Source organism: Chiloscyllium punctatum, chromosome 6, assembly GCF_047496795.1.
Source record: "Chiloscyllium punctatum isolate Juve2018m chromosome 6, sChiPun1.3, whole genome shotgun sequence".
NCBI lineage: Eukaryota > Metazoa > Chordata > Chondrichthyes > Orectolobiformes > Hemiscylliidae > Chiloscyllium > Chiloscyllium punctatum.
Genome location: NC_092744.1, coordinates 123,090,547 through 123,114,878, shown reverse-complemented (window position 1 = coordinate 123,114,878; position 24,332 = coordinate 123,090,547).

The window sequence follows — 24,332 nt, the reverse complement described above, 5'->3', positions numbered from 1 at the left end:
CAGAACTGATCCCTGCGGAACTCCACTTGTAACTGGACTCCATGCTGAATATTTACCATCTACCACCACTCTCTGACTTCGACCGGTTAGCCAGTTTTCTATCCAATTGGCCAAATTTCCCTCTATCCCATGCCTCCTGACTTTCCGCATAAGCCTACCATGGGGAACCTTATCAAATGCCTTACTAAAATCCATGTACACTACATCCACTGCTCTACCCTCATCCACATGCTTGGTCACCTCCTCGAAGAATTCAATAAGACTTGTAAGGCAAGACCTACCCTTCACAAATCCGTGCTGGCTGTCCCTAATCAAGCAGTGCCGTTCCAGATACTCGTAAATCCTATCCCTCAGTACCCTTTCCATTACTTTGCCTACCACAGAAGTAAGACTAACTGGCCTGTAATTCCCGGGGTTATCCCTATTCCCTTTTTTGAACAGGGGCACAACATTCGCTACTCTCCAGTCCCCTGGTACCACCCCCGTTGCCAGTGAAGACGAGAAGATCATTGCCAACGGTACTGCAATTTCCTCTCTTGCTTCCCACATAATCCTAGGATATATCCCGTCAGGCCCGGGGGACTTGTCTATCCTCAAGTTGTTCAAAATGTCCAACACATCATCCTTCCTAACAGATATCTCTTCTAGCTTATCAGTCCGTTTCACACTCTCCTCTTCAACAATACAGTCCCTCTCGTTCGTAAATACTGAAGAGAAGTACTTGTTCAAGACCTCTCCTATCTCTTCCGACTCAATACACAGTCTCCCACCACTGTCCTTGATCGGACCTACCCTCGTTCTCTTCATTCTCAGGTTTCTCACATACGCATAGAATGCCTTCGGGTTATCCTTGATCCTATCCGCCAGGGATTTTTCATGCCCTCTCTTAGCTCTCCTAATCCCTTTCTTCAGGTCCCTTCTGGCTATCCTGTATCCCTCCACTGCTCTGTCTGAACCTTGTTTCCTCAACCTTATGTAAGCCTCCTTCTTCCTCTTTACTAGACATTCAACCTCCCTCGTCAACCAAGGCTCCCTCACACGACCATTTCTTTCCTGCCTGATCGGTACATACATATCAAGGACACGTCGTATCTGCTCCTTGAAAAAGTCCCACATTTCCACCACATCCTTCCCTGACAGCCTATGCTCCCAACGTATGCTCCTCAAATCCTGTCTTACAGTGTCGTAATTTCCCTTCCCCCAATTGTAGAAACTTCCTTGTTGTGCGCACCTATCTCTCTCCATAACCAAGGTGAAAGTCACAGAATTGTGGTCGCCATCACCAAAATGTTCACCCACTAACAAGCCCACCACTTGTCCCGGTTCGTTACCGAGTACCAAATCCAATATGGCCTCCCCTCTGGTTGGACAATCTACATACTGCGTTAGAAAAGCTTCCTGGACACACTGCACAAACACCGCCCCGTCCAATCTACTTGATCTAAAGAGCTTCCAATCAATATTTGGGAAGTTGAAGTCGCCCATGACTACGACCCTGTGGCTTCTGCACCTTTCCAAAATCTGTTTCCCAATCTGTTTCTCCACATCTCTGCTGCTATTGGGGGGCCTATAATAAACACCCAACAAGGTGACTGCACCTTTCCTATTTCTGACTTCAGCCCATACTACCTCCAGAGGCAGATCCCCCTCAAACTTCCTTTCTGCAGCCGTTATACCATTTCTAATTAGCAATGCCACCCCCCCTCCTTTTTTACCACCCTCCCTAATCTTACTGAAACATCTGTACCCAGGAACCTCCAACAGCCATTCCTGTCCCTCATCTATCCATGTTTCCGTGATGGCTACAACATCGTAGTCCCAGGTACCGATCCATGCCTTAAGTTCACCCACCTTATTTCTGATACTCCTTGCATTGAAGTATACGCACTTGAGCCCATCTCTGTGTCTGTAAGTAGTCCCTGTCAGTGCTACCTTCTCCACAGCCTCCCTACAGTCTTGGACATCCTGACACACAGCTAGCTTACTTGCTGGACTACAAGTCCGGATCCCATCCCCCTGCCAAATTAGTTTAAAGCCCCCCGAAGAGTACTAGCAAACCTACCCCCCAGGATATTGGTGCCCTTCTGGTTCAGGTGCAACCCGTCCTGTTTATACAGGTCCCACCTTCCCCAGAATGCAGTCCAATTGTCCAAATATCTGAAGCCCTCCCTCCTACACCATCCTTGCAGCCACGTGTTCAACTGCACTCTCTCCCTATTCTTTGCCTCTCTGTCACGTGGCACCGGCAACAACCCAGAGATGACGACTCTGTCTGTCCTAGCTTTTAGCTTCCAGCCTAACTCCTTGAGCTCTTGAATGACCTCCCCGCCCCTCTTCCTACCTATGTCGTTGGTGCCAATGTGTACCACGACTTCTGGCTGCACACCCTCCCCCTTAAGGATTCTGAAGACACGGTCCGAGACGTCTCGGACCCTAGCACCCGGGAGGCAACAAACCATCCGAGAGTCTCGCCCATGTCCACAGAACCGCCTGTCCGTCCCTCTAACTAGAGAGTCCCCTATAACTAGCGCTCTCTTCTTCTCCCCCTTTCCCTTCTGAATCTCAGAGCCACAGACCCCTTCACTGCAGCTTACACCTGCAAGGCTGTCCCCCCCAACAGTTTCCAAAGCTGCATACTTATTTTTTAGGGGAACGACTACAGGGGAACCCTGCACTGCCTGTTTCTTCCCCTTCCCACCTCTAACTGTTACCCAGCTACCTCTGTTCTCTGGCGTAACTATGTCCCTGTAGCTTCTATCGATCACCCTCTCAGCCTCTCGAATAATCCTCAGCTCATCCAGTTCCAGTTCCAGTTCCCTGCTCCTTCCTCTTACGCGTTACATATTGGGGGATGAACATTTTGCTGAAGTTGAATTATTTTGAAAATTATCTGGACCATTATACAAACGACATCATCCAGAGATTCGAGAAACAACACTCATAAGAACATTTTATAATCATGTGGGGGTATAGCATAGTTGAGAGAGAGAGTGTGAGAGAGAATGTGCTGCATTGCAGTGGTGAGAGTGATGGAGCCTTATTCTGGGGAAACGCGAACAGATATACAGTGAGTGTGAGAGAGTTGGGAGAATATGGTGACCCTTATTGTGACAGAGCGGGAAAGGTTATTGATGTTTTTCCTGTATTGCTCGACTTTTCTTCGGACTGCAGGTACTGCACTGTGCTGGGTGGTGTGCTCATACCATGCTCGGTGGGTCTGGAGGTGCGGCTCCCTCAGGGAAGAGAATGGTCCCCTTCTGTACTTGACCATTCACCAGGACCTCTGTGCCCCTGTCGACAAGCTGTGGTGTAATTTCTCCTTATCTGCCATACTCGGGTAAACTATATAGGGCAGCTCCAAACTGAGAAAGCTCGGCCGTGTGCCCATTGACCTTTTAAAGATGGCAGCAGCGTCAAGGATCACTGAATATTGGGGGTCCCAGGGCGATGGTGTGTACCTCCAGCCATGATGGGTGGGAGTATCGGGCTGGTATTGAATGAGAAGGACACCATGGAATGGGGTAGATAGTTAATGAGGTGAGTTCGATAAGTTAACACAAGGATACTAGCTCTGCCTCGTGCAGACATTCCTTCTGTCAGACTCAATGAAAATGGCACTGAGACTAATTATTGTTTGATTCAGCCCAATGAGTTGAAGACTCTGCTGATCCTATTCCCAGTTACAAAGCTGCAGGAGAAATGCTTATCCAAAACTCTCCATCATCTTAACTTACACCGATATCCTGCTCACCCATCATTCCTGGAAACAATGGCCTATTATTGCAAGATGCTATCGAAATGTTTTCATTTCACAATTTTTATTCCAACCATCGGATCCTTCTGTGAAATTTTCTCTCAATCTCCCCCTGTCTTTTACCCAAGCTCCTTCCATTTGTTGTTATTTAAACTGACTCCCCCGCCATCTCGCTCTGGCAGTGAGATTCACACCCACAGCACTCCTGTGTCATGACACAATGGAGATATGGAGCTGCATTTGGAGGGGAGCTGCAAGTTTCCCCACACTGGGCAGTGATCTAACACAGTGTTACTCAGCAATGCAATGATTGGTGTACACAGCTGTGTATGCTGGGAAGGAAACTGCTCCAGATTAATAGATAAATTCACTGCTATTCACTGCACAGCTCCCCATGCTGCACAGATATCCAGTCCGTGTGAAAAGAACAATGCCTTTGTCTGTTCTACACAGTGCCCTGTGCTGAAAAGATTATCGAGTCCAAGTTTATAGATCAGTGCATTGTTGGTCAGTTAAATAGTGAGCTCTAAACAGCGTTTGATCCTGGGTGGATTGCTGAGCAGTCTACGCAATGCTTCATGCTGAACAGGTATCTCCTCTGGGCTAATACATCTCCGGGCTGGATCTGAGAGGTGGATTCAGCATCCAACATAGTTCCTGACATGATTATCACTCCTCCAGCTCGGCCCATTTCGCTGGTAAATGTGAGGTGATGTGATTCAGATAGGCTTTACTTGCTCAAAATATTCGACAATAAGCAAAACACTATTTATTCGAATACTGTCGATAAAAGACAACAAAATGAAGAGGAACTTGCAATAACTTAATTATATTGGAAGACTTAGCAGAAAAATAGTTTATTTAACTACTATACAGTAACTGTTCCAATATGGTATCATCCAACAAGCACACAAACGTCAAAAAGCAAATGCAGGAAACAGATTGTCTCACATGCAGTTCTCACATGCAGGAGGAAAGAACATCAAACCACAGTTCCGAGAGAAATCACAGAGAAGGTGTGTAGAACCGGGGACGGATTTCCTGTCTTCCAACTCTGCTGAGACCCCAGCAATAACTGACAAAAGATAAAACTAAGAATCCTGTTTTTGTGAGAGTTTGACAATCACTCCACAGGACCAGGCCGTGGCTGCAAGAACACAAGGAATGGACTGTATCTACATCGTCGATGGCTCTGTAAGTATCTCTCAAAAATGCCTAAACCCAACTAAGCCGTTAAATGCTGGACAGACAAAGTCAAAGTTAAACATAAGTAAATACAACGAAAAGATGCAGCAGGCCTGGTGATCAGACACAGACGGCCTCGGGAGCCCAGCAATTCCTACACTGCCAAAACACAGCAGAATTATCTCTCTCCCTCACCTCTATGTTTACAACTGGAGATGTGCCTTTAGACCAATAATCAACGATACCAAAATCCCACCGACACCAAGTATTATTGTGATATATCAGAGTTGCCGTAAAATGGGTTAACTGGAGCTGTTTGTTCAGTGACTGTGATTAATATCAGTCTTCCGGGACCTAACTGGGTCACTGGAGGCTTTCCCTCTTCCATAATTAGGGCCTTCTTTCAACTTGTTACGCCATAGTATTCGGGGCAGAGTCAAACTCAACAAGATTGGGATCAGCAGCTACAGAGAAAGAGAGAAAAACCAGAATCTGAGAATATTAGAATGTTCCAACAATGGATTTTAATCTGAGAACATTAGGCTGGAAAGTTCCAACAATGGATCAGAATCTGAGAACATTAGACTGGAATATTCCAACAATGGATCAGAATCTGAGAACATTAGACTGGAATGTTCCAACAATGGACCGGAGTTTATCCTGGGGTCTGTATTGGCTTTCTCAGGATTGGGCATGGTTAGAGTTGCGGATACGAGCCGTACTGATGATTATTCAAGCTGGGTACTATCCTATCCTCGCTATTATTGGTGTTCCTGGTAAGTCTATCTCTGTCAATTCTATAAATGATTCTGAATGTTATTGCTATTCTTGTTGATTATATTTAACAAATACATAAACTTTCAGTCACAAACGCCACTTCCTTCTCATGCATTTCCAAACTACTTACTCATAAACATCTGAGAATGAATAAGACTGTTCGGAACCTTGACTCTCCTTTTTACCATGAACAGTTTTATGTCTCCATATTCTCTCTGTGATCAAACCTGCTGACACCCCCTTCATAATACCCCCAGTCTCCAGCTCTACCTGAGTTCTGTTGCTGACTTCGCCATCACCTACCCCTTCGTTAACAACAGTAACAACAGATTTTATGGATCTAGTTCTCTTCTGAGCTCTCTTCCAGTTACAGATAGTTTGACCACAAACTTGTTCTTGTCTCTACAGTTACTTCACAACAGGGTCTCTTAAACAGAGTAATAATGTCACTGGCTGTGCAACTCACGGGCACGGGTTATGTCTCTAAAAGCATTGTCTGAAATCCTACAACAGTCGATGACTAAATTTAAATTCCAATGACAAAATTTGGAATGAAACCTAATTTCACTCATGGCAACCATAAACCATCAGAACTTCATTTCTTATTTTATTAATAACCTTTGCTAAAGAAGCTGAACACTTTTGCCCTGTCTGAACTAAGTGTCACCTCAGACCCACAAAAATATGGTTGCCTCCATATTGCCTTGACAAATGGCCGCGTGGTCAAGGGCAGTTAGGATGGACAACAAATACTGCCCTTGCCAGTGATGCTGGCATCCCGCGAAACAACAACATTAAAGGTGAAATAACCAAGGAAATGCGGATGCTGGCGATCTGAAATAAAATTCTCCACCGTCTGAAAGAATGTTGGAGAATCTCAGCCGGTATGGCAGTCTGTCGGAAGAATCAGCAGGTATGGCAGTCTTTCAGTGAACCTATCAAAACTGAATGCAACTGAGAAATAATATTATTATATCAGGGATGGTTGGAAGGGTGAGTGGGCGGCTGGTGTTGAGTGGATGATGTCCAGCATGAGAGAGAGAGAGAGAGAGAGGAAAAGCAAGGATTGCTGATGATGGACTGGAAAGAAAACAGAATGGGAAGTTATTCTAACATTTCCCCTTTTCACATATTCCTGAATATCATATTTATTACGGGATGTCCCTGCTTACCGTGAGTTTTGTTCCCTCTATCTCTCGTCTCTGAGTTGGTTATCAACTCCATCAGCAATACTTATCGTCGCTGAGATATAGAGAAACGTAATGTTCCATTGTCAACTGCTTCTTTGGAGAGAGGAACTGTTACTGTGCGACTGGGTGGAGGTGTAACAGCTTTCTCACCAGGAAAAGAAACTGAGGAGTCTGAGGCATTTCCAAAACTGAGTGAATGCACTGTGGGTGTGGGGAATTTACTTGCTGCTGTCATCTAGAAAGTCAGTGGAGGCTCTGTGGATGGTGTGCTCAGGAATGTGATGTCAACTACTGGGTACAATCAGGGAGCCCCGAAAGTCTGGGGACCCCACTCTGAATATTGCATTTGTAGTGTGTCTGGGTCCATGGTAAACAACTGGAGCTGGGACTACAAAGAAAGGAAGCTGTGTAAACTGGGATGAGCAGGGCACTGTACTATACTCTCTGGGATTTCCAGGAACATTTGTCAAAGGTGCACCCATTCAGGTGTAAAGTATAAAATCAGCTTGTCTCAAAATTGAGGTGGTCACTGAGCTGTAACCCTTCCTTCAGTACAACATGCTGTCTCACACCAGGGACAGGACTGAGCTGACACTCACAATGAATTAAACTGGATTGATTCTGGAACTTTGCAGGCAGCATCTCTGAAGTGCAGTCCTCTAATAAATCCACCATCTCTGAAGTGCAGTCCTCCAATGTATTCACAAGCGGTCAGAAACCACCTGCCTGCTGAGAAGAATGCGTTGGTTCCATCTCCACAGGGGAAGGTACAGAAACTAATTTCCAGAATTATTAGGGAACAGAGTGATTGGTAAAAGTGGGAGACTGCAGGATATCAGAAGCAATGAAGAGTATGTTATTTAAAATCTAATTGAATTGAAGTTTCGTAAGTTGCTGAATCTGATGAGATACATCCCAGAGTGATTGAGATCAGAACAGAGCAAGTGAAAGAATTACTGATTATTCTTCAAAGCTAGTTAGATTCTGGAAAGGATGCTGCAGACTGGAAAACAACTATTGTAAACTTCATTGTTTAAAACAGGATAGAGAGGGAAAACAGGAAACTAAATAGCTTGATGTCAGCTGTGAGAATAAAATATTGGAACGTTTTATAAGGAACGTGGCAACTAGATACTTGGAGAATAATGATTTGATTTGGTACATTCGACCTAGATTCAGGAAAGAGAAATGATCTTTGATAAACCTGGAGATTATCTGTTGTGACATCGACAGTTGAGAACCAATGGGAATGGAGTATTTGTATTTTTATAAAACGCGTGACATGTTTGAGTACAGGAGAATGGGGAATGTTAGAGTCCATGGGTAGGTAGGGGTGGAATATATACCACATGGATTAAAAATTGGGTAATGGAGATACGAGAAGAATACTATTTTCCTCTGGACTGAAGGATTGATGGGTGGCAGCAGGATCAGTGTTTGGGCAATAGTTGTTCACAAAGTATAAAAATGATTCAGATGTGAACAACAGATATCATTGTACATTTATATTTATTAAATGGTAGAGAGGTTGGCGAGTGCTTTTGTTGAAAAGGATCTGGATGTCCTTGGTCATATGTCACTGACAGAATTCATACAGGGGCAGGAAGGAAATGATGTGTGGCTCTTCATGCAAAATGATTGAAGTACAAAAGTTAGAATATCTTTCCCACTTATCGTGTTTTTTGAGAGAGTATTTGGTGCATTCTTTAAAGATTTGGTCTGCTTTATAAACAATGATCCCTTTGTCACTGAGAGAGTGGAAAGTATTTTGACCAGACTAAACACTGGCATGATGTTACCATGAGGAGAGTGTGCAGTAACTATGTGTTTACTCTGTAGCGCTGTGAGAGAATAAGAAGTTGAAGCTGGATGAGTATGGACAGTCACTCATTATGTCCCAAACAGCTGAATGGGGTGAAAAAGTCATACTTTTCATTGGATGTTTGATTCATGACAGTTTGCATGCATCTGCAGAGCCCCCATTTGACAGAGTGGTACAGGCTCTGAATAAGCTCTGAACACTTTAATGGACAGTTACCGTGTGACACTGCATTGAATGTTACTTTGTACACAACCCTGTCAGCAGCCACAATACCATCATTCTGAAACAGTTAGTTATTCCCTAACGGTTTCTGACCTGCACGGAGACCATGGGTCTGCCTTCTTGTAGATGGAAGATAACTTGGAGAATGGTTAAAAAATGTTGGCTTCATTCCGACTGCCAGAAAACCATGTTAAAGTAACACATATGTACCATGAGTAATTAAGCCATGTAGATCAATTTGGAGCAGTCTGTCTGTGTAGCCCCTGCTCCATTTGTTTGTGATGTTGGAGAATCTCTGACACTTTCCTGTTCCTGTGTTAGTGGCTCCACAAACTGAATAACCTCTTCCTGATCCTTTGTAAGTGACTCCGGGTGTGAAATGGTTCTTTCTGTTCCCATGCACGTTACATGTGGGAGGGAGCAGACTCCCTGACTTCCTGTGTAACAGGCAGGAGGGACTGAATGGTCTATCCCTCTTTTTGCCCAGTAGTGTTGATGGGATGAATGGCTTCACCACATTCGAGTGAAACCAGATTGAGGTGCTGAATGAACTCTTCCCTTTACTGTGGAAATGTACTGTGCTGTTACATAAATGTTACCCAGACTTAACAGCACGATCTTGAATGTTGTCCAAGTCTTGCTGCACATGGTCACAGACTGTTTCAAGAGCTGAAGAGGGACAACTTGTCCTGAAAACTTTGAAGACTTCAGTGAATGCCCCCTCTTCTGCTGGCACGGTGAATCAGTAGCTAACACTGCTGCCTCACAGCACCAGGGTCCCAAGTTCGATTCGAGTCTTGGGCAACTGTCTGTGAGGAGTTTGCACATTCCCCACATGTCTGCATGAGTTTCCTCCGGGTGTTCCGGTTTCCTCCCATAGTCCGAAGATGTTCAGGCTGGGTGAATTGGCCATGCTAAATTGTCCATAATGTTAGGTGCATTAGTCAGAGGGAAATGTGTCTGGGTGGGTTACTCTTTGGAGGGTCAGTGTGAACTGGTTGGGCCCAAGTGCCTGTTTCCACACTGTCGGGAATCTAATCTGCTCAGTTTGGATTCAATGTCTGAATAGCCTCCTTCCACACTGTAGGGATTCTATGATGACAACCTGGAGATGCCTGGGCTGAGGAAGCTACGCTGAGGATCTCCTGCAACTGTATCCCACGGCTGAGATGATTGATGCCCACCAATGATAATTATCTACCCTTGTTGCATGAACGACTCCAAAAAATGTAGAGGTCATAATCAATTCTCATTAAGTGTAATTTACCAGGAGGAGATTTACCAGGATGCTGCCTGGACTGGAAGGCACGTCTTATGAAGAAACCATGAAGGAGCGAGGGCTTTTTTCACTGGAGGTGTACAAGATGATGAGAGGCATAGAGAGAGTGAAAAGCCAGAAGCATTTTCCCAGGGCAGAAATGTGTATGACTAAGTCGCATAATTTTAAGAGAATTGGAGGAAAGTTTAGGGGAGATATCAGCCGTAGATTCTTTACACAGAGATTGGTGGGTGTGTCGAATGCACTGCCAGCGGTGGTAGTAGAGTCAAATACGTGAGGGAAACTTAAGAGACTCTTGGATAGGCACATGGAACAAAGTGTATGGAAGCATGTAGGTTAGTCTGATTTTAGAGTAGGATAAATGGCACAACGTCGAGGGCTGAAGGTCCTAACTGCATGCATTCATGCAGAACTCTGAGCTCAAAAACTGCATGAATTCATGTAAAACTTTTTAGATTACAATCAATTTAAACATCATGGCCTAGACAGAGAATGCAGGGGGCCAACACCTTCACCATATTGTCTAGATATCACCATTGTTAACAGCTAACCTGTGAATGCAACTTTAAAAAAAAGGTTTTGTGATTTACATATGAAGGAAGTGAAACTATCATGGTATTCTAACATATGAAAAGCTTAACAATCAATTTTTCAATGTATAATTTCAGTTACATGTCACTGCAAATTTCTGCTATAAATTCTGTATTAGGATTAAGCCCTCCACTATCACCTGATGAAGGGGCGATGCTGCGAAAGCTAGTGTGCTTCCAAGTAAACCTGTTGGACTATAACCTGGTGCTGTGTGATTTTTAACTTTGTATACCCAAGGCCTACACCAGCATCTCCAAATCAATACTGTTTTTTGTTCTATGTTCTATGGAAGTGTTCAAGAAGACTTGGACATTGAAGAAGATTTGAGACTTGGAGCAGGTCAGCCTTGATCTGAGTGAAGGGCAAGCCAGGATTAGAATGTGAATGACCTGCCACTGTTTCTGATGTTCTCCCATTCTGTTATTGGAAAGTTAGTAGGTGTTATTTTCCTGGAAGGTCTTTTATGGAATGTTGCAATCAGGGAGACCAGCGGATTTTGTGAGTCATCTCTGGGTGAGATTTGGGGGCTGTATTCACAGTGACTCTGGGTCTACAGAATGATCAACAAATGAAGCACAAGTTACAGAGAGGAGAAGCTCTGTAAAGAAGATGAGCGACCTCTTTTATGTCTCACCTGGGTCTTCCAATTATATTTCCCACATCTCCCAAACTGTGTGGGACAGTCTTGAGGGACGAAATGGTCTCCTCTGTTTCCGTGCACCATGCTATAACAGTCAGTGGACTCCATCAGCTCCTGTCTAGCCGGTTTGAGAGGTTTAATGGAACGCAGAAACATGGGACTGAGGAGCAGAAGTGGGTCATTAGTGAATTTGAGCCTTCTCCACCAGGCATTAAGATAGTGGCTGATCAGATTGTGGTCTCAGCCTCATCTTCCTGTCTGCGTCCCATTTTCAGTGACACACTTCTCTGTCAAATCTTTAACTAACTCAGCTGTGAATACTTGTACTAAGAGAGGCACCACAAACTTCTGGGGAAGAGAATTCCCATTCGAATAGCCCTTTTAGAATTTTCCCTCATCCCGTTGTCAGAATAAGAGAGTCATACAGCGTGGAAACAGATTCTTTTGTCAAAATTGTCCACGCCAATCAGGCATCTTAATCAGATCTCGTCCCACTTGTCAGCATTTGGCCCACATTCCTCTGAACATTCCTATTTATGTACCTATCCAGATACATTTTAAACGTGTAATTGTTCCCGCTTTCACCACTTCCTCTGACAGTATGCCCACCAGCCTCTGTATGAAAAAGTTTCCTCTCAAGTCCTTTCTAAGTCTTTGCCTTGTCACCTTCATCCTATGCCGTGAAGTTCTGACCGCCCTTACACTGAGAAAAGGTTCTTGCCCATTCAGACTATCCATCCCCCTCAGGACTTTTTAAAACCTCTGTCATGTCACCATTCAGCCTCTGACAGTCCAGGGGGAAAAGCCTCAACCTGTTCATCATCTCTCTGTAGCTCAAACACTCAGATTCCAGAAAATCCTTGTAAATCTTTTCTGCACCCTTTCAAGATTAACAACATCTACCCTTTAGCAGAGTCAACTGACATCTACGCAGTATTCTTAAAGTGGCTTCACCTACGTCTTGTACAAGCACAACACGGTTCCCCTACTCCTATACTCAATGTTCTGACCGATTAAGGCAAGCATGCCAACTACATTCCTCACCACTCTACGAACCTAAACTCGACTTTCAAGGAACTATGAATCTTCACCCGTAAGTTTCTTTGTTCAGCAACAATCCCCAGGGTACTACCCTGCTTCACCTTACCAAAATGCAAAACTTCACAAATATCTAAATCTAAATTTGTGGTCGGCACGGTGGCACAGTGGCACAGTGGTTAGCACTGTTGCCTCACAGCGCCAGAGATCCGGGTTCAATTCCCGCCTCAGGCGACTAACTGTGTGGAGTTTGCACGTTCTCCCCGTGTCTGCGTGGGTTTCCTCCGGGTGCTCCGGTTTCCTCCCACAGTCCAAAAGATGTGCAGGTCAGGTGAATTGGCCATGCTAAATTGCCCGTAGTGTTAGGTAAGGGGTAAATGTAGTGGTATGGGTGGGTTGCGCTTCGGCGGGGCGGTGTGGACTTGTTGGGCCGAAGGGCCTGTTTCCACACTGTAAGTAATCTAATCTAATCTAAACTCAATCTGCCAGTCCTTGGTGGTCAAGGATCCTGCTATATTCTGAGATACTCTTCTTTACTGTGAACTGCACCACGTTGGTGATGTTATCTGTAAACTTAATAACCATGCCTCCGATAAACACATCAAAGTTGTTTATATCCGTGATGAGAAGCAGTGAGCTCAGCATTGATTCTTTTAGCGCACCGCTGGCCACAGGTCTTCAGTCTGGAAAACAATCCATTACTTTCAATCCAATTTTGTATCCAATTGGTTAGCTTTTCCTAGATTACATATAACCAAATTTTAGTAATCTGTCTACGATGGGGAACCTTATTATATGCCTTGCTGAAGTCTGTGTAAACAATATATACCACAGTGTCTTTTTCAATTTTCTTTGGCACCTCTTCATAATACTCAATCCCATTAATTAAACATTATTTCCATCACACAAATCCATATTGACGAATCAGTCCTTGTCTTTCTAAATAGATGTAAATCCTATCCCTCAGAATCCCCTCCAATGAACTCCTCGGCAAAAACATTGGCTGATTGAGTCGATAATTCCCTGTGTTTTTTTGGCTTACTGCTCTCTTTTCTAGCCCCACTCCTTCACTGGCCACAAAAAATAATGATAACTATTTGGTGATGTGGCCAATGATATAGTTCTCAGAGTGTGTCAGGGTCAGTGTTAGGAACAAGTCAGGCAGATTTCTTTAATCTGCTAAAACAACACATTTATGACCAAAACAAAGTTACTCAAACAATGATGGAAAGAGGAATGACAAGAGGATATGGCAAATATGTGCATTGATATTTTTCTTTGAAAAATACTGAGAAACACAAACAGATACACACACAGGCACACACAGACACACGCGCACACGTACACACACACACACACGTATTGTCGATAATAAACTGAAAAGCAAAATATCTGCAAAGTTAACGTGAAAGAACATTGTCCAAATATGATTCGAACTCATGACCAAAGGAAAAATGAGAGTTTGACCCAAATGCTGTTCTATTTGTAGAGTCATCAAGCCCTACAGCATGGAGAGAGGCAGAGAGGCCCTTTCGCCCAAACTTGTCCATGCTGACCCAAATATCCAACCACACTAAATTCATTCCCAGCACTTGGCCCATAGCATTCTCGACCTTTCCTGTCCATGTACTTGCCCAAATGCCGTTTAAATATCATTAATACAAATGGTTCAACCATTTCCGTTGGCAGTTCATTCACTTTGTGTGCCACTATCTGTGTAAAGCAGTTTCCATCAGTTTCCCTTTTATTCATTCCCCTCTCACCTTAAACTGGTGGTCTGTCCTCCTCGATTCCCCAACTCTCGGAAAAAAAAGGCTGGATATATCCTATCCATGCAAACTTCTATAAGATCCATCTCAGTCTCCTATTCTCTAAAGAAAAAAGTCCTCGCTTGTCCAACCTCTCCCTATAATTCATACTGTTGACTTCCAACAACATTTTTGTAAATTCCATCTGCACACATTCCAAATTAAAAACATCCTTCCGATTGCAATGTGACTAAAACTGAACACAACTCTACAAGTGCAGCCTCACCAACATCCTGTATAACTGCAATGTAACTTCCCAACTGCTCTCCTCCATGTCCTGACCAATGCATGCTAGTGTGGCAAAAGCCTTCTTCACTGCCATGTCTAACTATGACCCCACTTTCAGAGAACGGTGGACCTAAACTCCATGATCACTCTGCTCAACTACACTCATTAAAGTCCTACCAATCACCATGAAACTTCTACCTTGATCAAACGTTGCCAAAATATTCCTCAGCCAACTTCTCCAGATTGATCAAGGTCCTGCTGCAATTTCTGATATACTTCCTCACTGTCCACGATACCACCTATTTTAGTGTCATCTTCAAGTTTCCTAACCATGCCTTGTACATTTGCAAGAATATCATTGATACAGATAACGAAAAGCAATGGGCCCAGCAGCGACCCCTGAGGCACTTCATGTGTCACAGGCCTCCAGTCTGAGAGCATCCTTCTACTATTACCCTCTGCTTACTACCATGAAGCCAATTGTGTGTCCAATTTGCCAGCTCTCTCCGGGATCCATGCGATTCTAACCTTCCAGAACAGCCTATCAATGGTAACCTTGTCAAAGGCCTTAGTGAAAACCATACAGACTACGTATACCGCCCTATCCTCATTAACATTACTGTTCACTTCATCAATGAACTCAAACAAACTTGAGATGCTTGATCTTCCACTCATAAAGCCATTCAATCTTTCCAGTCTAAAAACATCTATTAACAATAATTATTAAAATTAGTAATAACAAACTAATTATTAAATAACAATAAGATGACATTTTCAGTGGAGAATAAATTATCCATGATATGTGATATTGGAACGTGTATGATGGGCGAAGGGCAGAATAGATTTTGTCCCTGTGTCATTGAACTATGTTGAAAAAGGCAAGGGTGGCATGGTGGCTCAGTGGCTAGTACTGCTGCCTCATAGTGCCATACATCTGGGTTTGGTTCCAGCTTCAGGTGACTTTCTGTGTGAAGTTTGCACATTCTCACTGTGTTTGTGTGTGTTTCCTCTGGGTGCTCCATTTTCCTTTCACAATCCAAAGATCTATAGGTCAGGTGAATTGGCCATGCTAAGTTACCCATAGTGTTATGTGCATTCGTCAGGAGTAAATATAGGCTAAGAGAATGGGACTGGGTGGGTTACTGTTTGGAGGGTCGGTGAGGTCTTGTTGGGCCAAATGGCCTGTTCCCATACTGTAGGGAATAGGTCAAAAAAACTATTTCTAAACAAACCTTATCTTTCCAAATGCATGTATATCTCATCCCTCAGAGTTTTCTCAAGTAACGTACCTACCACAGTTGTTAGGTTTCCTGGTCTATAGATCTCAGATTTTTCTTTGCTTCCCTTCTTGAAAAATGGCACAACATTTGCTAATCTCCAATATTCTGGAACCTAAACTGTAGCGAACGATGATGCAAAAGTATTAACCAGTGTCCCCGTAGTTTCTTCTGTAGCCTCTTGCAGTGTTCTTGGATGCATCTGTTTAGGACCAGGAGATTTATCCACCTTCATACATTCTAATGAATCCAACACGTTTTGTCCTGTGATATTGACTCACCCCAAGATAACACTACTACCTTTGTTAACCACCCAAGTCTTCATGTTTTTCTCCACAGTAAAGGCAGAGGAGAAATATTCATTGAGAATCTCTCAAATCTCCTACGGTTCTAGACATGCATGTCCACTTTGGAACTTGAGGGGTCATACTCTCATTTAGTTATTTTTTTACTTTAATATACTTGAAGAACCTCTTTGCATTCACCCTAATCTTCTCAGCCAAAGCTATCTTGTGCCCCCTTTTCGCACTCCCGATTTCCTTCTTCAGTAAACTCCTGTATCCCCTGTATACCTCCAGGTATTCCCTCGATCCCAGCTACCTGGACCTGACCACGCCTCCTTTTTGCTGGTCAAAGCCTCAATATCTCCTGACATCCGAGGTTCCCTCTTCCTACCAACCTTGCCTTTTACCCTCACAGGAACATATAGACCTTGAACTCGAGACATTTCACTTTTAAAGGTCTCCCACTTGCAGGAGGTCCCTTCGCCTGAAAACAAACTCCTCCAACCAATCCCTACAAGCTCCTGTCTAATTGCACCAAAATTCGCCTTGCCCCAAGTTTGAACTTGAACATGTGGAGCAGTTTTGTCGTTGTCCATAATTATTTAAAAATTAATAGAACTATGGTCACGGGTCCCAGAGTGCCTCCCCGCTGTCACCTCAGTCAACTGTCCTGCCCTAGATCTTAGAGTAGGTCACGCTTCGTCCATTCCCGAATTGCAACCTCTACTTACTGCTTGAGGAAACTATTATGAACACACTTAATAAATACACCCCATCTCAGTCCTTAATTCTATGTCATTCCCAGTCTATGTTAGAAAAATTAAAATCTCCGACTCATGCAATACTATTGGCCCTGCAAGTCTCCCCAGTCCGTCTACATATTTTTGTTCCCCTAATTCCTCGTTTACTATTTGGGGGCCTATAGTACAATCCAAATACTATCACCATTCCCTTCTTATTTATTAGTTCCCCAGACAAATCCTCACAGGATGATCCATCAGTTATTTTATCTCTGATTACTGCTGTGATACTCGCCTTAATCAAAAATGAAACTCCCCGTCCCCTCCTTCCACCATCTCTGTCCCACATAAAATACCTGTACCCTGGTACATTAAGCTGTCAGTGCTGTCGCTCCCTTAGCCATGTTTCAGTAATAGCTATAATATCCCAGTCCCATGCACCGATCCATGCCCTGAGTTCATCAGCCTTACCTGTCAGCCATCTTGCATTGAAACAGTTGCAATTTAATCCAACAGGCATTCCTTGCTCCCTGTTGTGTCTAGCCTGACCTGTCTCTTTATTTTACTGTTTCTGATAACTGTATCTCCTTCTGACCTCGCACTTGCCTCCCTGCCGTTGAGGATCCCACCCCTCCCCAACCCCAGCCAATCTAGTTGAAATCCTCCCAAGCAGCAGTTGCAAACCTGCCTGCCAGGATATTGGTCCCCTTCCAGTTCAGGTACAACCCGTCCTTCCTGAACACGTCACCTTGCCCCACAAGAGATCCCAGTAATCCAAAATTCTCTGCCCCTGCACCAATTCTTTAGCCACCCCTTCATCTGCCATATCCTCTTGTTCTTACCTTCACTGGCATGGAGCACTGGAAATAAACTGGATATTACCACTGTCATGGTCCTGTCTTTTATCCTAAATCTGCACAACAGCCTGGAATGGTTATATGGCGTCCTCCTGTGCTGTGTAAATTACTGAATATTTCATTCTGTTTGGTGGGGTCTGCTTGGTGCAGCCCATTTTGCTGCAGACCCTTATAGACGCAGAACTATTTCAGCGCAGCTCATATTTATTCCTTTTCAGGCTTCTAAAAAAACATTAATCTAAGCAATAAAAATCAAAGTAATGTTTATTCCCTTCAGTAAAAATGTTAAAAAGACACTTGAGTAAGTATAACATTGACTCAGAGTTTTCTTTCAGAGCTAAAGTGATAATTGGTCTTGCATTTATTCACATTTAAAACATCCAAGAAGCTATTGAACATTTGACTGATGCGCTTCCAGATGAATTGCAACCGCTGCTGGACGGGTTCGTGGATATATATGGAGGTAGAAGATTATACAAAGGAAATGGTCAGCGTCCACCGCTTTTTCCAGTTAGAATGTGGAATTTATATGAAAGAACTTTAAACAATGAGGACAAAACAGACAATAAGGCAGAAATTGCCCACAGGAGATGACAATGCGAACTTGATGTGGAACATCCAGTTATTTGGAAATATATTGACAGTTTACGAAAAGTTCAGAGAGGAAGGGACATTTACAATGAGCATCTGATAGCAGGGCACGATATTCCGTTGAAATTAAAGAAGCAGATGCTAGAATACAAACACTGGTAAGAAGATTTAGTGAGAGAAATGATGTTGAGTATTTACGAGGGATTGCCCATAATTTTGAATAAACGTCATATTTTAGATTTTTCGTAATGAACTTATATCATTTATTTTTTTCTTTTTAACATTTTTACTGAAGAGAATAAACATTATTTTTATTTTTAGTCTTTCATTGATGCTTTTAACTAAGCCTGAAAAGTGAGAGAGATGAGATTGGAAATGCCAGCGAGTTTAAATTGAGTATTGCTCTTTACTGAACATTGCTGCTTACTTGGTTGGTGGGACGTCGATGTTTCAGAATCTCCACACAAGGTGTCCTGGTTCTCTCTGGCTCTTTCCAGGATCCTCCCCACATGTCGAGGTAGAGGGTGAGGGAATGGATATCGGGCACTCTAACACACTGCTTGGCCCTTTATGTCCTATTCCAGGATGTTTCTCCTGGAATGAGAGAAGAGGAGGATCGGAGTGAGGGTGGGAGTGTGTGTCCCTGCTGTTAATGCTGGTATAGGGGAAGGGGGGAAGGATGAGATGTCCGGAGGGAGTCTGACCACAGTGTTGTATCCAGCAGTGGTATTAGTGTGCGGGGCTATTGCGTCAGTGACAGAAAAAGTGGGGGAAGGAAGGTGCTGAATTCAGCAGTGAGTGTGGTCGTGCTTGAGCCTTATTTGGAGATAGAATGTGAGCCTTGTTCGGTGGTAGGTGTTATAACAGATATACAGTGAGTGTGATGGAGCAGAAGAATATGGTGACACTTATCTTGGTAATGTGGGGGGAAATAATATTGGTGTTGTATTGCTGACCAATTCTTCAGATCATCTCAGCGTTGAGGTGAGTCTCCCTGAACGTCTTGTCCAAGTCTATCGCTAATAACGCCACAGACCCTTTCCCTCACTTCCCACAGTATCAGCTTGGATGGATGTTACAGATAGCAAAGTGAAGCAAACATTAGTGTGTTATATAACAAAACCAAATCTGTCACGTAAATACTTTACAAAATATGCTATGAAAATTAGGTATGCAAGTATATGCAAGGGTGAGCAATGACACAATGATATTATTGCTGGGATCTTCACCGAGAGACCCAGGTAATATTCTGGGGACATGAATTCAAATCCTGCCATGGCAGATGATGGAATTTGAATTCAATATGTATCTGGAATCAAGGGTTTATGATGACCAGGAATCCATTGTCGATTGTTGGAAAAACTCATCTGGTTCACTGATGTCCTTGAGGGAAGGATACTGCTGTCCTTACCTGGTGTAGCCTGCATGTGACTCCAGACTCAAGGCAACGCTGCTGACTCTTAACTGCCCTCTGGCATGGGCAATAAATACTGGTTATCCAGCGACGCCCTCATCCTGTGAATGAATAACAAATAATCGTGGTGCTGCAATAATAATAGATGGTTTCAAGTTGCACCAAAACTGCAGTGACTACTAATACTATGAAGAAAAACTTCCGTAAGTGAGTATTAGGTAGGTTGAACAGTATGTTGTGAACCAAACTAGAGAGCAGGTTATTTCAGATTTGGTGTTGTATTTTCAGGAGGACTAAGTAATAACCTTGCTCTGAAGCAGCTTTGGAGGAATCGTGACATCAATATGTTGCATTTTACACAGCGTTTGAATACATTATCAAATGTTTGAACATTCTGGTCAAATATCATGGAAGCCCGGAGGCTAGAGGGTCAAGTACACTCCAATGAATTGTGGACGTAAAATATAACATTCAATGGGACAAGCAATGATTGTGAGACTCAGAGAGTCCGACAGCACGGAGAAAGGCCCTTCAGCCCAAACTGGTCCATTCCAAACAAAATGTCCATTCACATTAACCCTATTTCCCTGCCCTTGCCCTGTATCCTTCTTATTCATTCCTATCCGTGTATTTGTCCAAATGCATTTTAAATTTTGTGAATGTACCTCCCTCAAACACTTCTGCTGGCAGCTCATTCCATGTGGATACCACCTGTGTGTCAAAGAAATTGCCCCTCAGTTTCCCTTTTACTCATTCCCCCCGGATCTTAAATTGATGCCCTCTAGTCCGTGATTGCCCAATTCTGGGGGGAAAAAAACTGAGAGCATTCACTCTATCCATGCTTCCCATGATCCTATACACTTCTACCAGATCCCCCTCAGTCTCATACACTCTAAAGTAAAAACTCCTAGCTTGCCCAACCTCTCACTATATCTCAGACCATTGAGTCCAGGCAACATCCTTGTAAATTTCGTCTGCACTATTTCCAGTTTAATAACATTCTTCCTATAGCAAAGTGAACAACACTGAACATAACACAACCAGTATTGCCTCACTAGCATCCTGTATAACTGCAACATAACTCCCTAATTTCGATACTCATTACTCTAGCTGATGAAGGCCAGTGTGCCAAATGCTTTTATCACTGCCCTACCTCCCTGTGACTCAACTTTCAGAGAACCTTGAACCTGAATTCAAAGGTCCCTTTGTCTCAATACACTCCTTAAGACCCTGTCATTCACCATGAAACTCCTACCTTGATTTGACTTTCTAAAATGCAAGAACTGACACTTATCTGTAAATATGTATACAATATACATGCATAAAACAAACGGTAACAGTCCCAGAACCGACTCCTGAGGCATTCCACTCATCACAGGCCTTCAGTCCGATAAGCATGCTTGCACTATTACTCTATGTTTCCTACCATCAAACAAATTTTGGATCTGATTTGCCAGCTCCCCCTGAATTCCATATGATCTAAACTTCCAGAGCAGCCTCCCATTTGAAACCGGACTGAAGGCCTTAATGAAATCCATATACACTACGTATACCACCTTTGACCTTGTCAAAGGTACTGGTCATTTCACCAAAGCACTCTCACAAATTTTTAAGCCATGATCCCCATTCACAAAGACGTGCTGACTGCTCATAATCACAAGGTAAAAACAATGACTGCAGATGCTGAAAATCAAATACTGGATTAGTGGTGCTGGAAGAGCACAGCAGTTCAGGCAGCATCCAACGAGCAGCGAAATCAACGTTTCGGGCAAAAGCCCTTCATCAGGAATAAAGGCAGTGAGCCTGCAGCATGGAGAGATAAGCTAGAGGAGGGTGGGGGTGGGGAGAGAGTAGCATAGAGTACAATGGGTGAGTGGGGGAGGAGATGAAGGTGATAGGTCAAGGAGGAGAGGGTGGAGTGGATAGGTGGAAAAGAAGATAGGCAGGTCGGACAAGTCAAGAAGGCAGTAACTGAGCTGGAAGTTTGAAACTAGGATGAGGTGGGGGAAGGGGAAATGAGGAAGCTGTTGAAGTCCACATTGATGCCCTGGGGTTGAAGTGTTCCGAGGCGGAAGATGAGGCGTTCTTCCTCCAGGCGTCTGGTGGTGAGGGAGCGGCGGTGAAGGAGGCCCAGGACCTCCATGTCCTCGGCAGACTGGGAGGGGGAGTTGAAATGTTGGGCCACGGGGCGGTTTGGTTGATTGGTGCGGGTGTCTCGGAGATGTTCCCTAAAGCGCTCTGCTAGGAGGCGCCCAGTCTCCCCAATGTAGAGGAGACCACATCGGGAGCAACGGATACAATAAATGATATTGGTGGATGTGCAGGTGAAACTTTGATGGATGTGGAAGGCTCCTTTAGGGCCTTGGATAGAGGTGAGGGAGGAGGTGTGGGCACAGGTTTTACAGTTCCTGCGGTGGCAGGGGAAAGTGCCAGAATGGGAGGGTGGGTCGTAGGGGGGTGTGGACCTGACCAGGTAGTCACGGAGGGAACGGTCTTTGCGGAAGGCGGAAAGGGGTGGGGAGGGAAATATATCCCTGGTGGTGGGGTCTTTTTGGAGGTGGCGGAAATGTCGGTGGATGATTTGCTCATAATCACACCCTGCCTTTCCATATGCATGTATATCGTCTCTGTCAGAATCTTCTCAAGAAACCTACCGACTAGAGATGTCAGTTTTACTGGTCTATAGGGCCCAGGTTTTTCTTTGTAGCCCTTCTTGAATAATGGCACAGCATTCGCTACCCTCCAGTCCTCCAGGACCTCACCTGTTGGCTACCAATGATACAAAAGTACCAACCGCGGCCCCCGCTATTACTGCTTTGTCCTCGTGCAGTCTTCCTGAATATATCTGGTCAGGACCAGGAGATTTATGGAAATACTGCATAGTCTGAAAGATATGTCTACTTATTTCAGGTGAAAACACCAAAGAGTGACTTAATGATGACTAACATAACAAATTAAAGAATATATTAATCACAGGAAGTGACTTCAGAAGAATTCCAGACATTGTGGAATCCTAAGAATTCTCAAAAAATTGCAATCCAGAAAAGGAGGGCCATGAAACTGATGAGGAAATCAAAAAGCGAATATGCATGCAAGCAAACAGGAACACAAAGACTTCAAAAATCTATGATCTATATTTCAAAAGAAAAGAAAACGTAGTCAAACGTGGAAACTTGTAATCGGGAGAGACGAGATTATGGTGAATAATAGGGAAATGGCAAAGCAAATGACCAGTTACTTTACATCTGTCTTAATGGAGTAAGATCCAGAAAATCACCCAGAAATACGAAGTGATCGTATAGGACTTGTGGAAGTACAGACATAAAGTTAATTCATATCAGTAACAAGGCAATATTGAACATGCAGCTGGATTGAGCATTGCTAAACTTGACAAACCAGATGTACTTCATACCAAAATCTTCAGAAATAAATCACAAATAGAAGTATTGATTGCATTGTCAATGACTGCGTTCTATTTTCCTGTACATTCTGCAGAGTCTGGAAGCTGGTGTAGATAAATGTACATTAGTAAATGTGATCCAAGCACTATAAATGAATGGTAGGGATCCATGCATCTACAAAGGGAAGAAGAGATAGTGTGGAGATCTGCAGACCAATTAACTTGACATTTGTCGGGAAACTGTTGGAATATATTATATAGGATGTGATATTGGATGTTCAGATATTAACAGCAAACTTTGAGAGAGTCAGTATGCATTTCAGAAAGGGAAATCATGCTTGAGAAACTTTGGAATTGTTTGAAGTTGATTTTTACAGCATAGATAATGGGGATCTAGTAGATTTGGCATATTTTAGATTATCAGAAGGCTTTCTATAAGAACTCACACAGTGAGTTCGAAAATGCAATGATGTGAAGGGTATTTGGAGGAATATATGTAAGTGGAAACTTAAAGTTTGGTTTGCCTTCCTTTAAGGGAGTCAGAATATAGATGAAAAGACATGTTGAAGCAGTTTCACAGAGTGTTGGTGAGACTGTACCTGGAGTATTGAGAACAGTTTTGGTGACCACATCTAAGAAAGAATATACTGACCACAAAGCAAGTGTAATGGACATTATCCAGATAAATCCCTCAGATGGCGAGATTGCGTGATGAGGAAACTCGGCCTATGTTCTGTAGAGTTTTAACGAATCAGCTGTGGGTCACTGTGAACTTTATAAACCTCACAAAGCATTCGGCAAGTTGGAAATTAACAGAAAATTTATCAGTCTGTCTAATCCATATTCAAGGCAAATAATGACAGGATAAGGGACAAACCATTTAAGACTGCAATAAGGAGGAAATTCTGTGCATGGAGGAGACTGACTAAAACAGGGGCAAGGCAGGACAAAAGAAATAAAGAAAAAAGAATGCAAGCATTGACTACTTTCTAAACGGTGAGAAAATTCATAAAGCCAAAGTACAGAGGGATCTGGGAGTGTTAGTTGCGGATTCTCTAAAGGTAAACATGCAGCTTGAGTCCGTGATTAAGAAAGTGAATGCAATGTTGTCAATTATCTCAAGAGGGTTGGAATATAAAAGCACCGTTGCACTACTGAGAGCGTATAGAGCTCTGGTTAGGCCCCATTTGGAGTACAGTGTCCAGTTTTGGTCCCCACACCTCAGGAATGACATA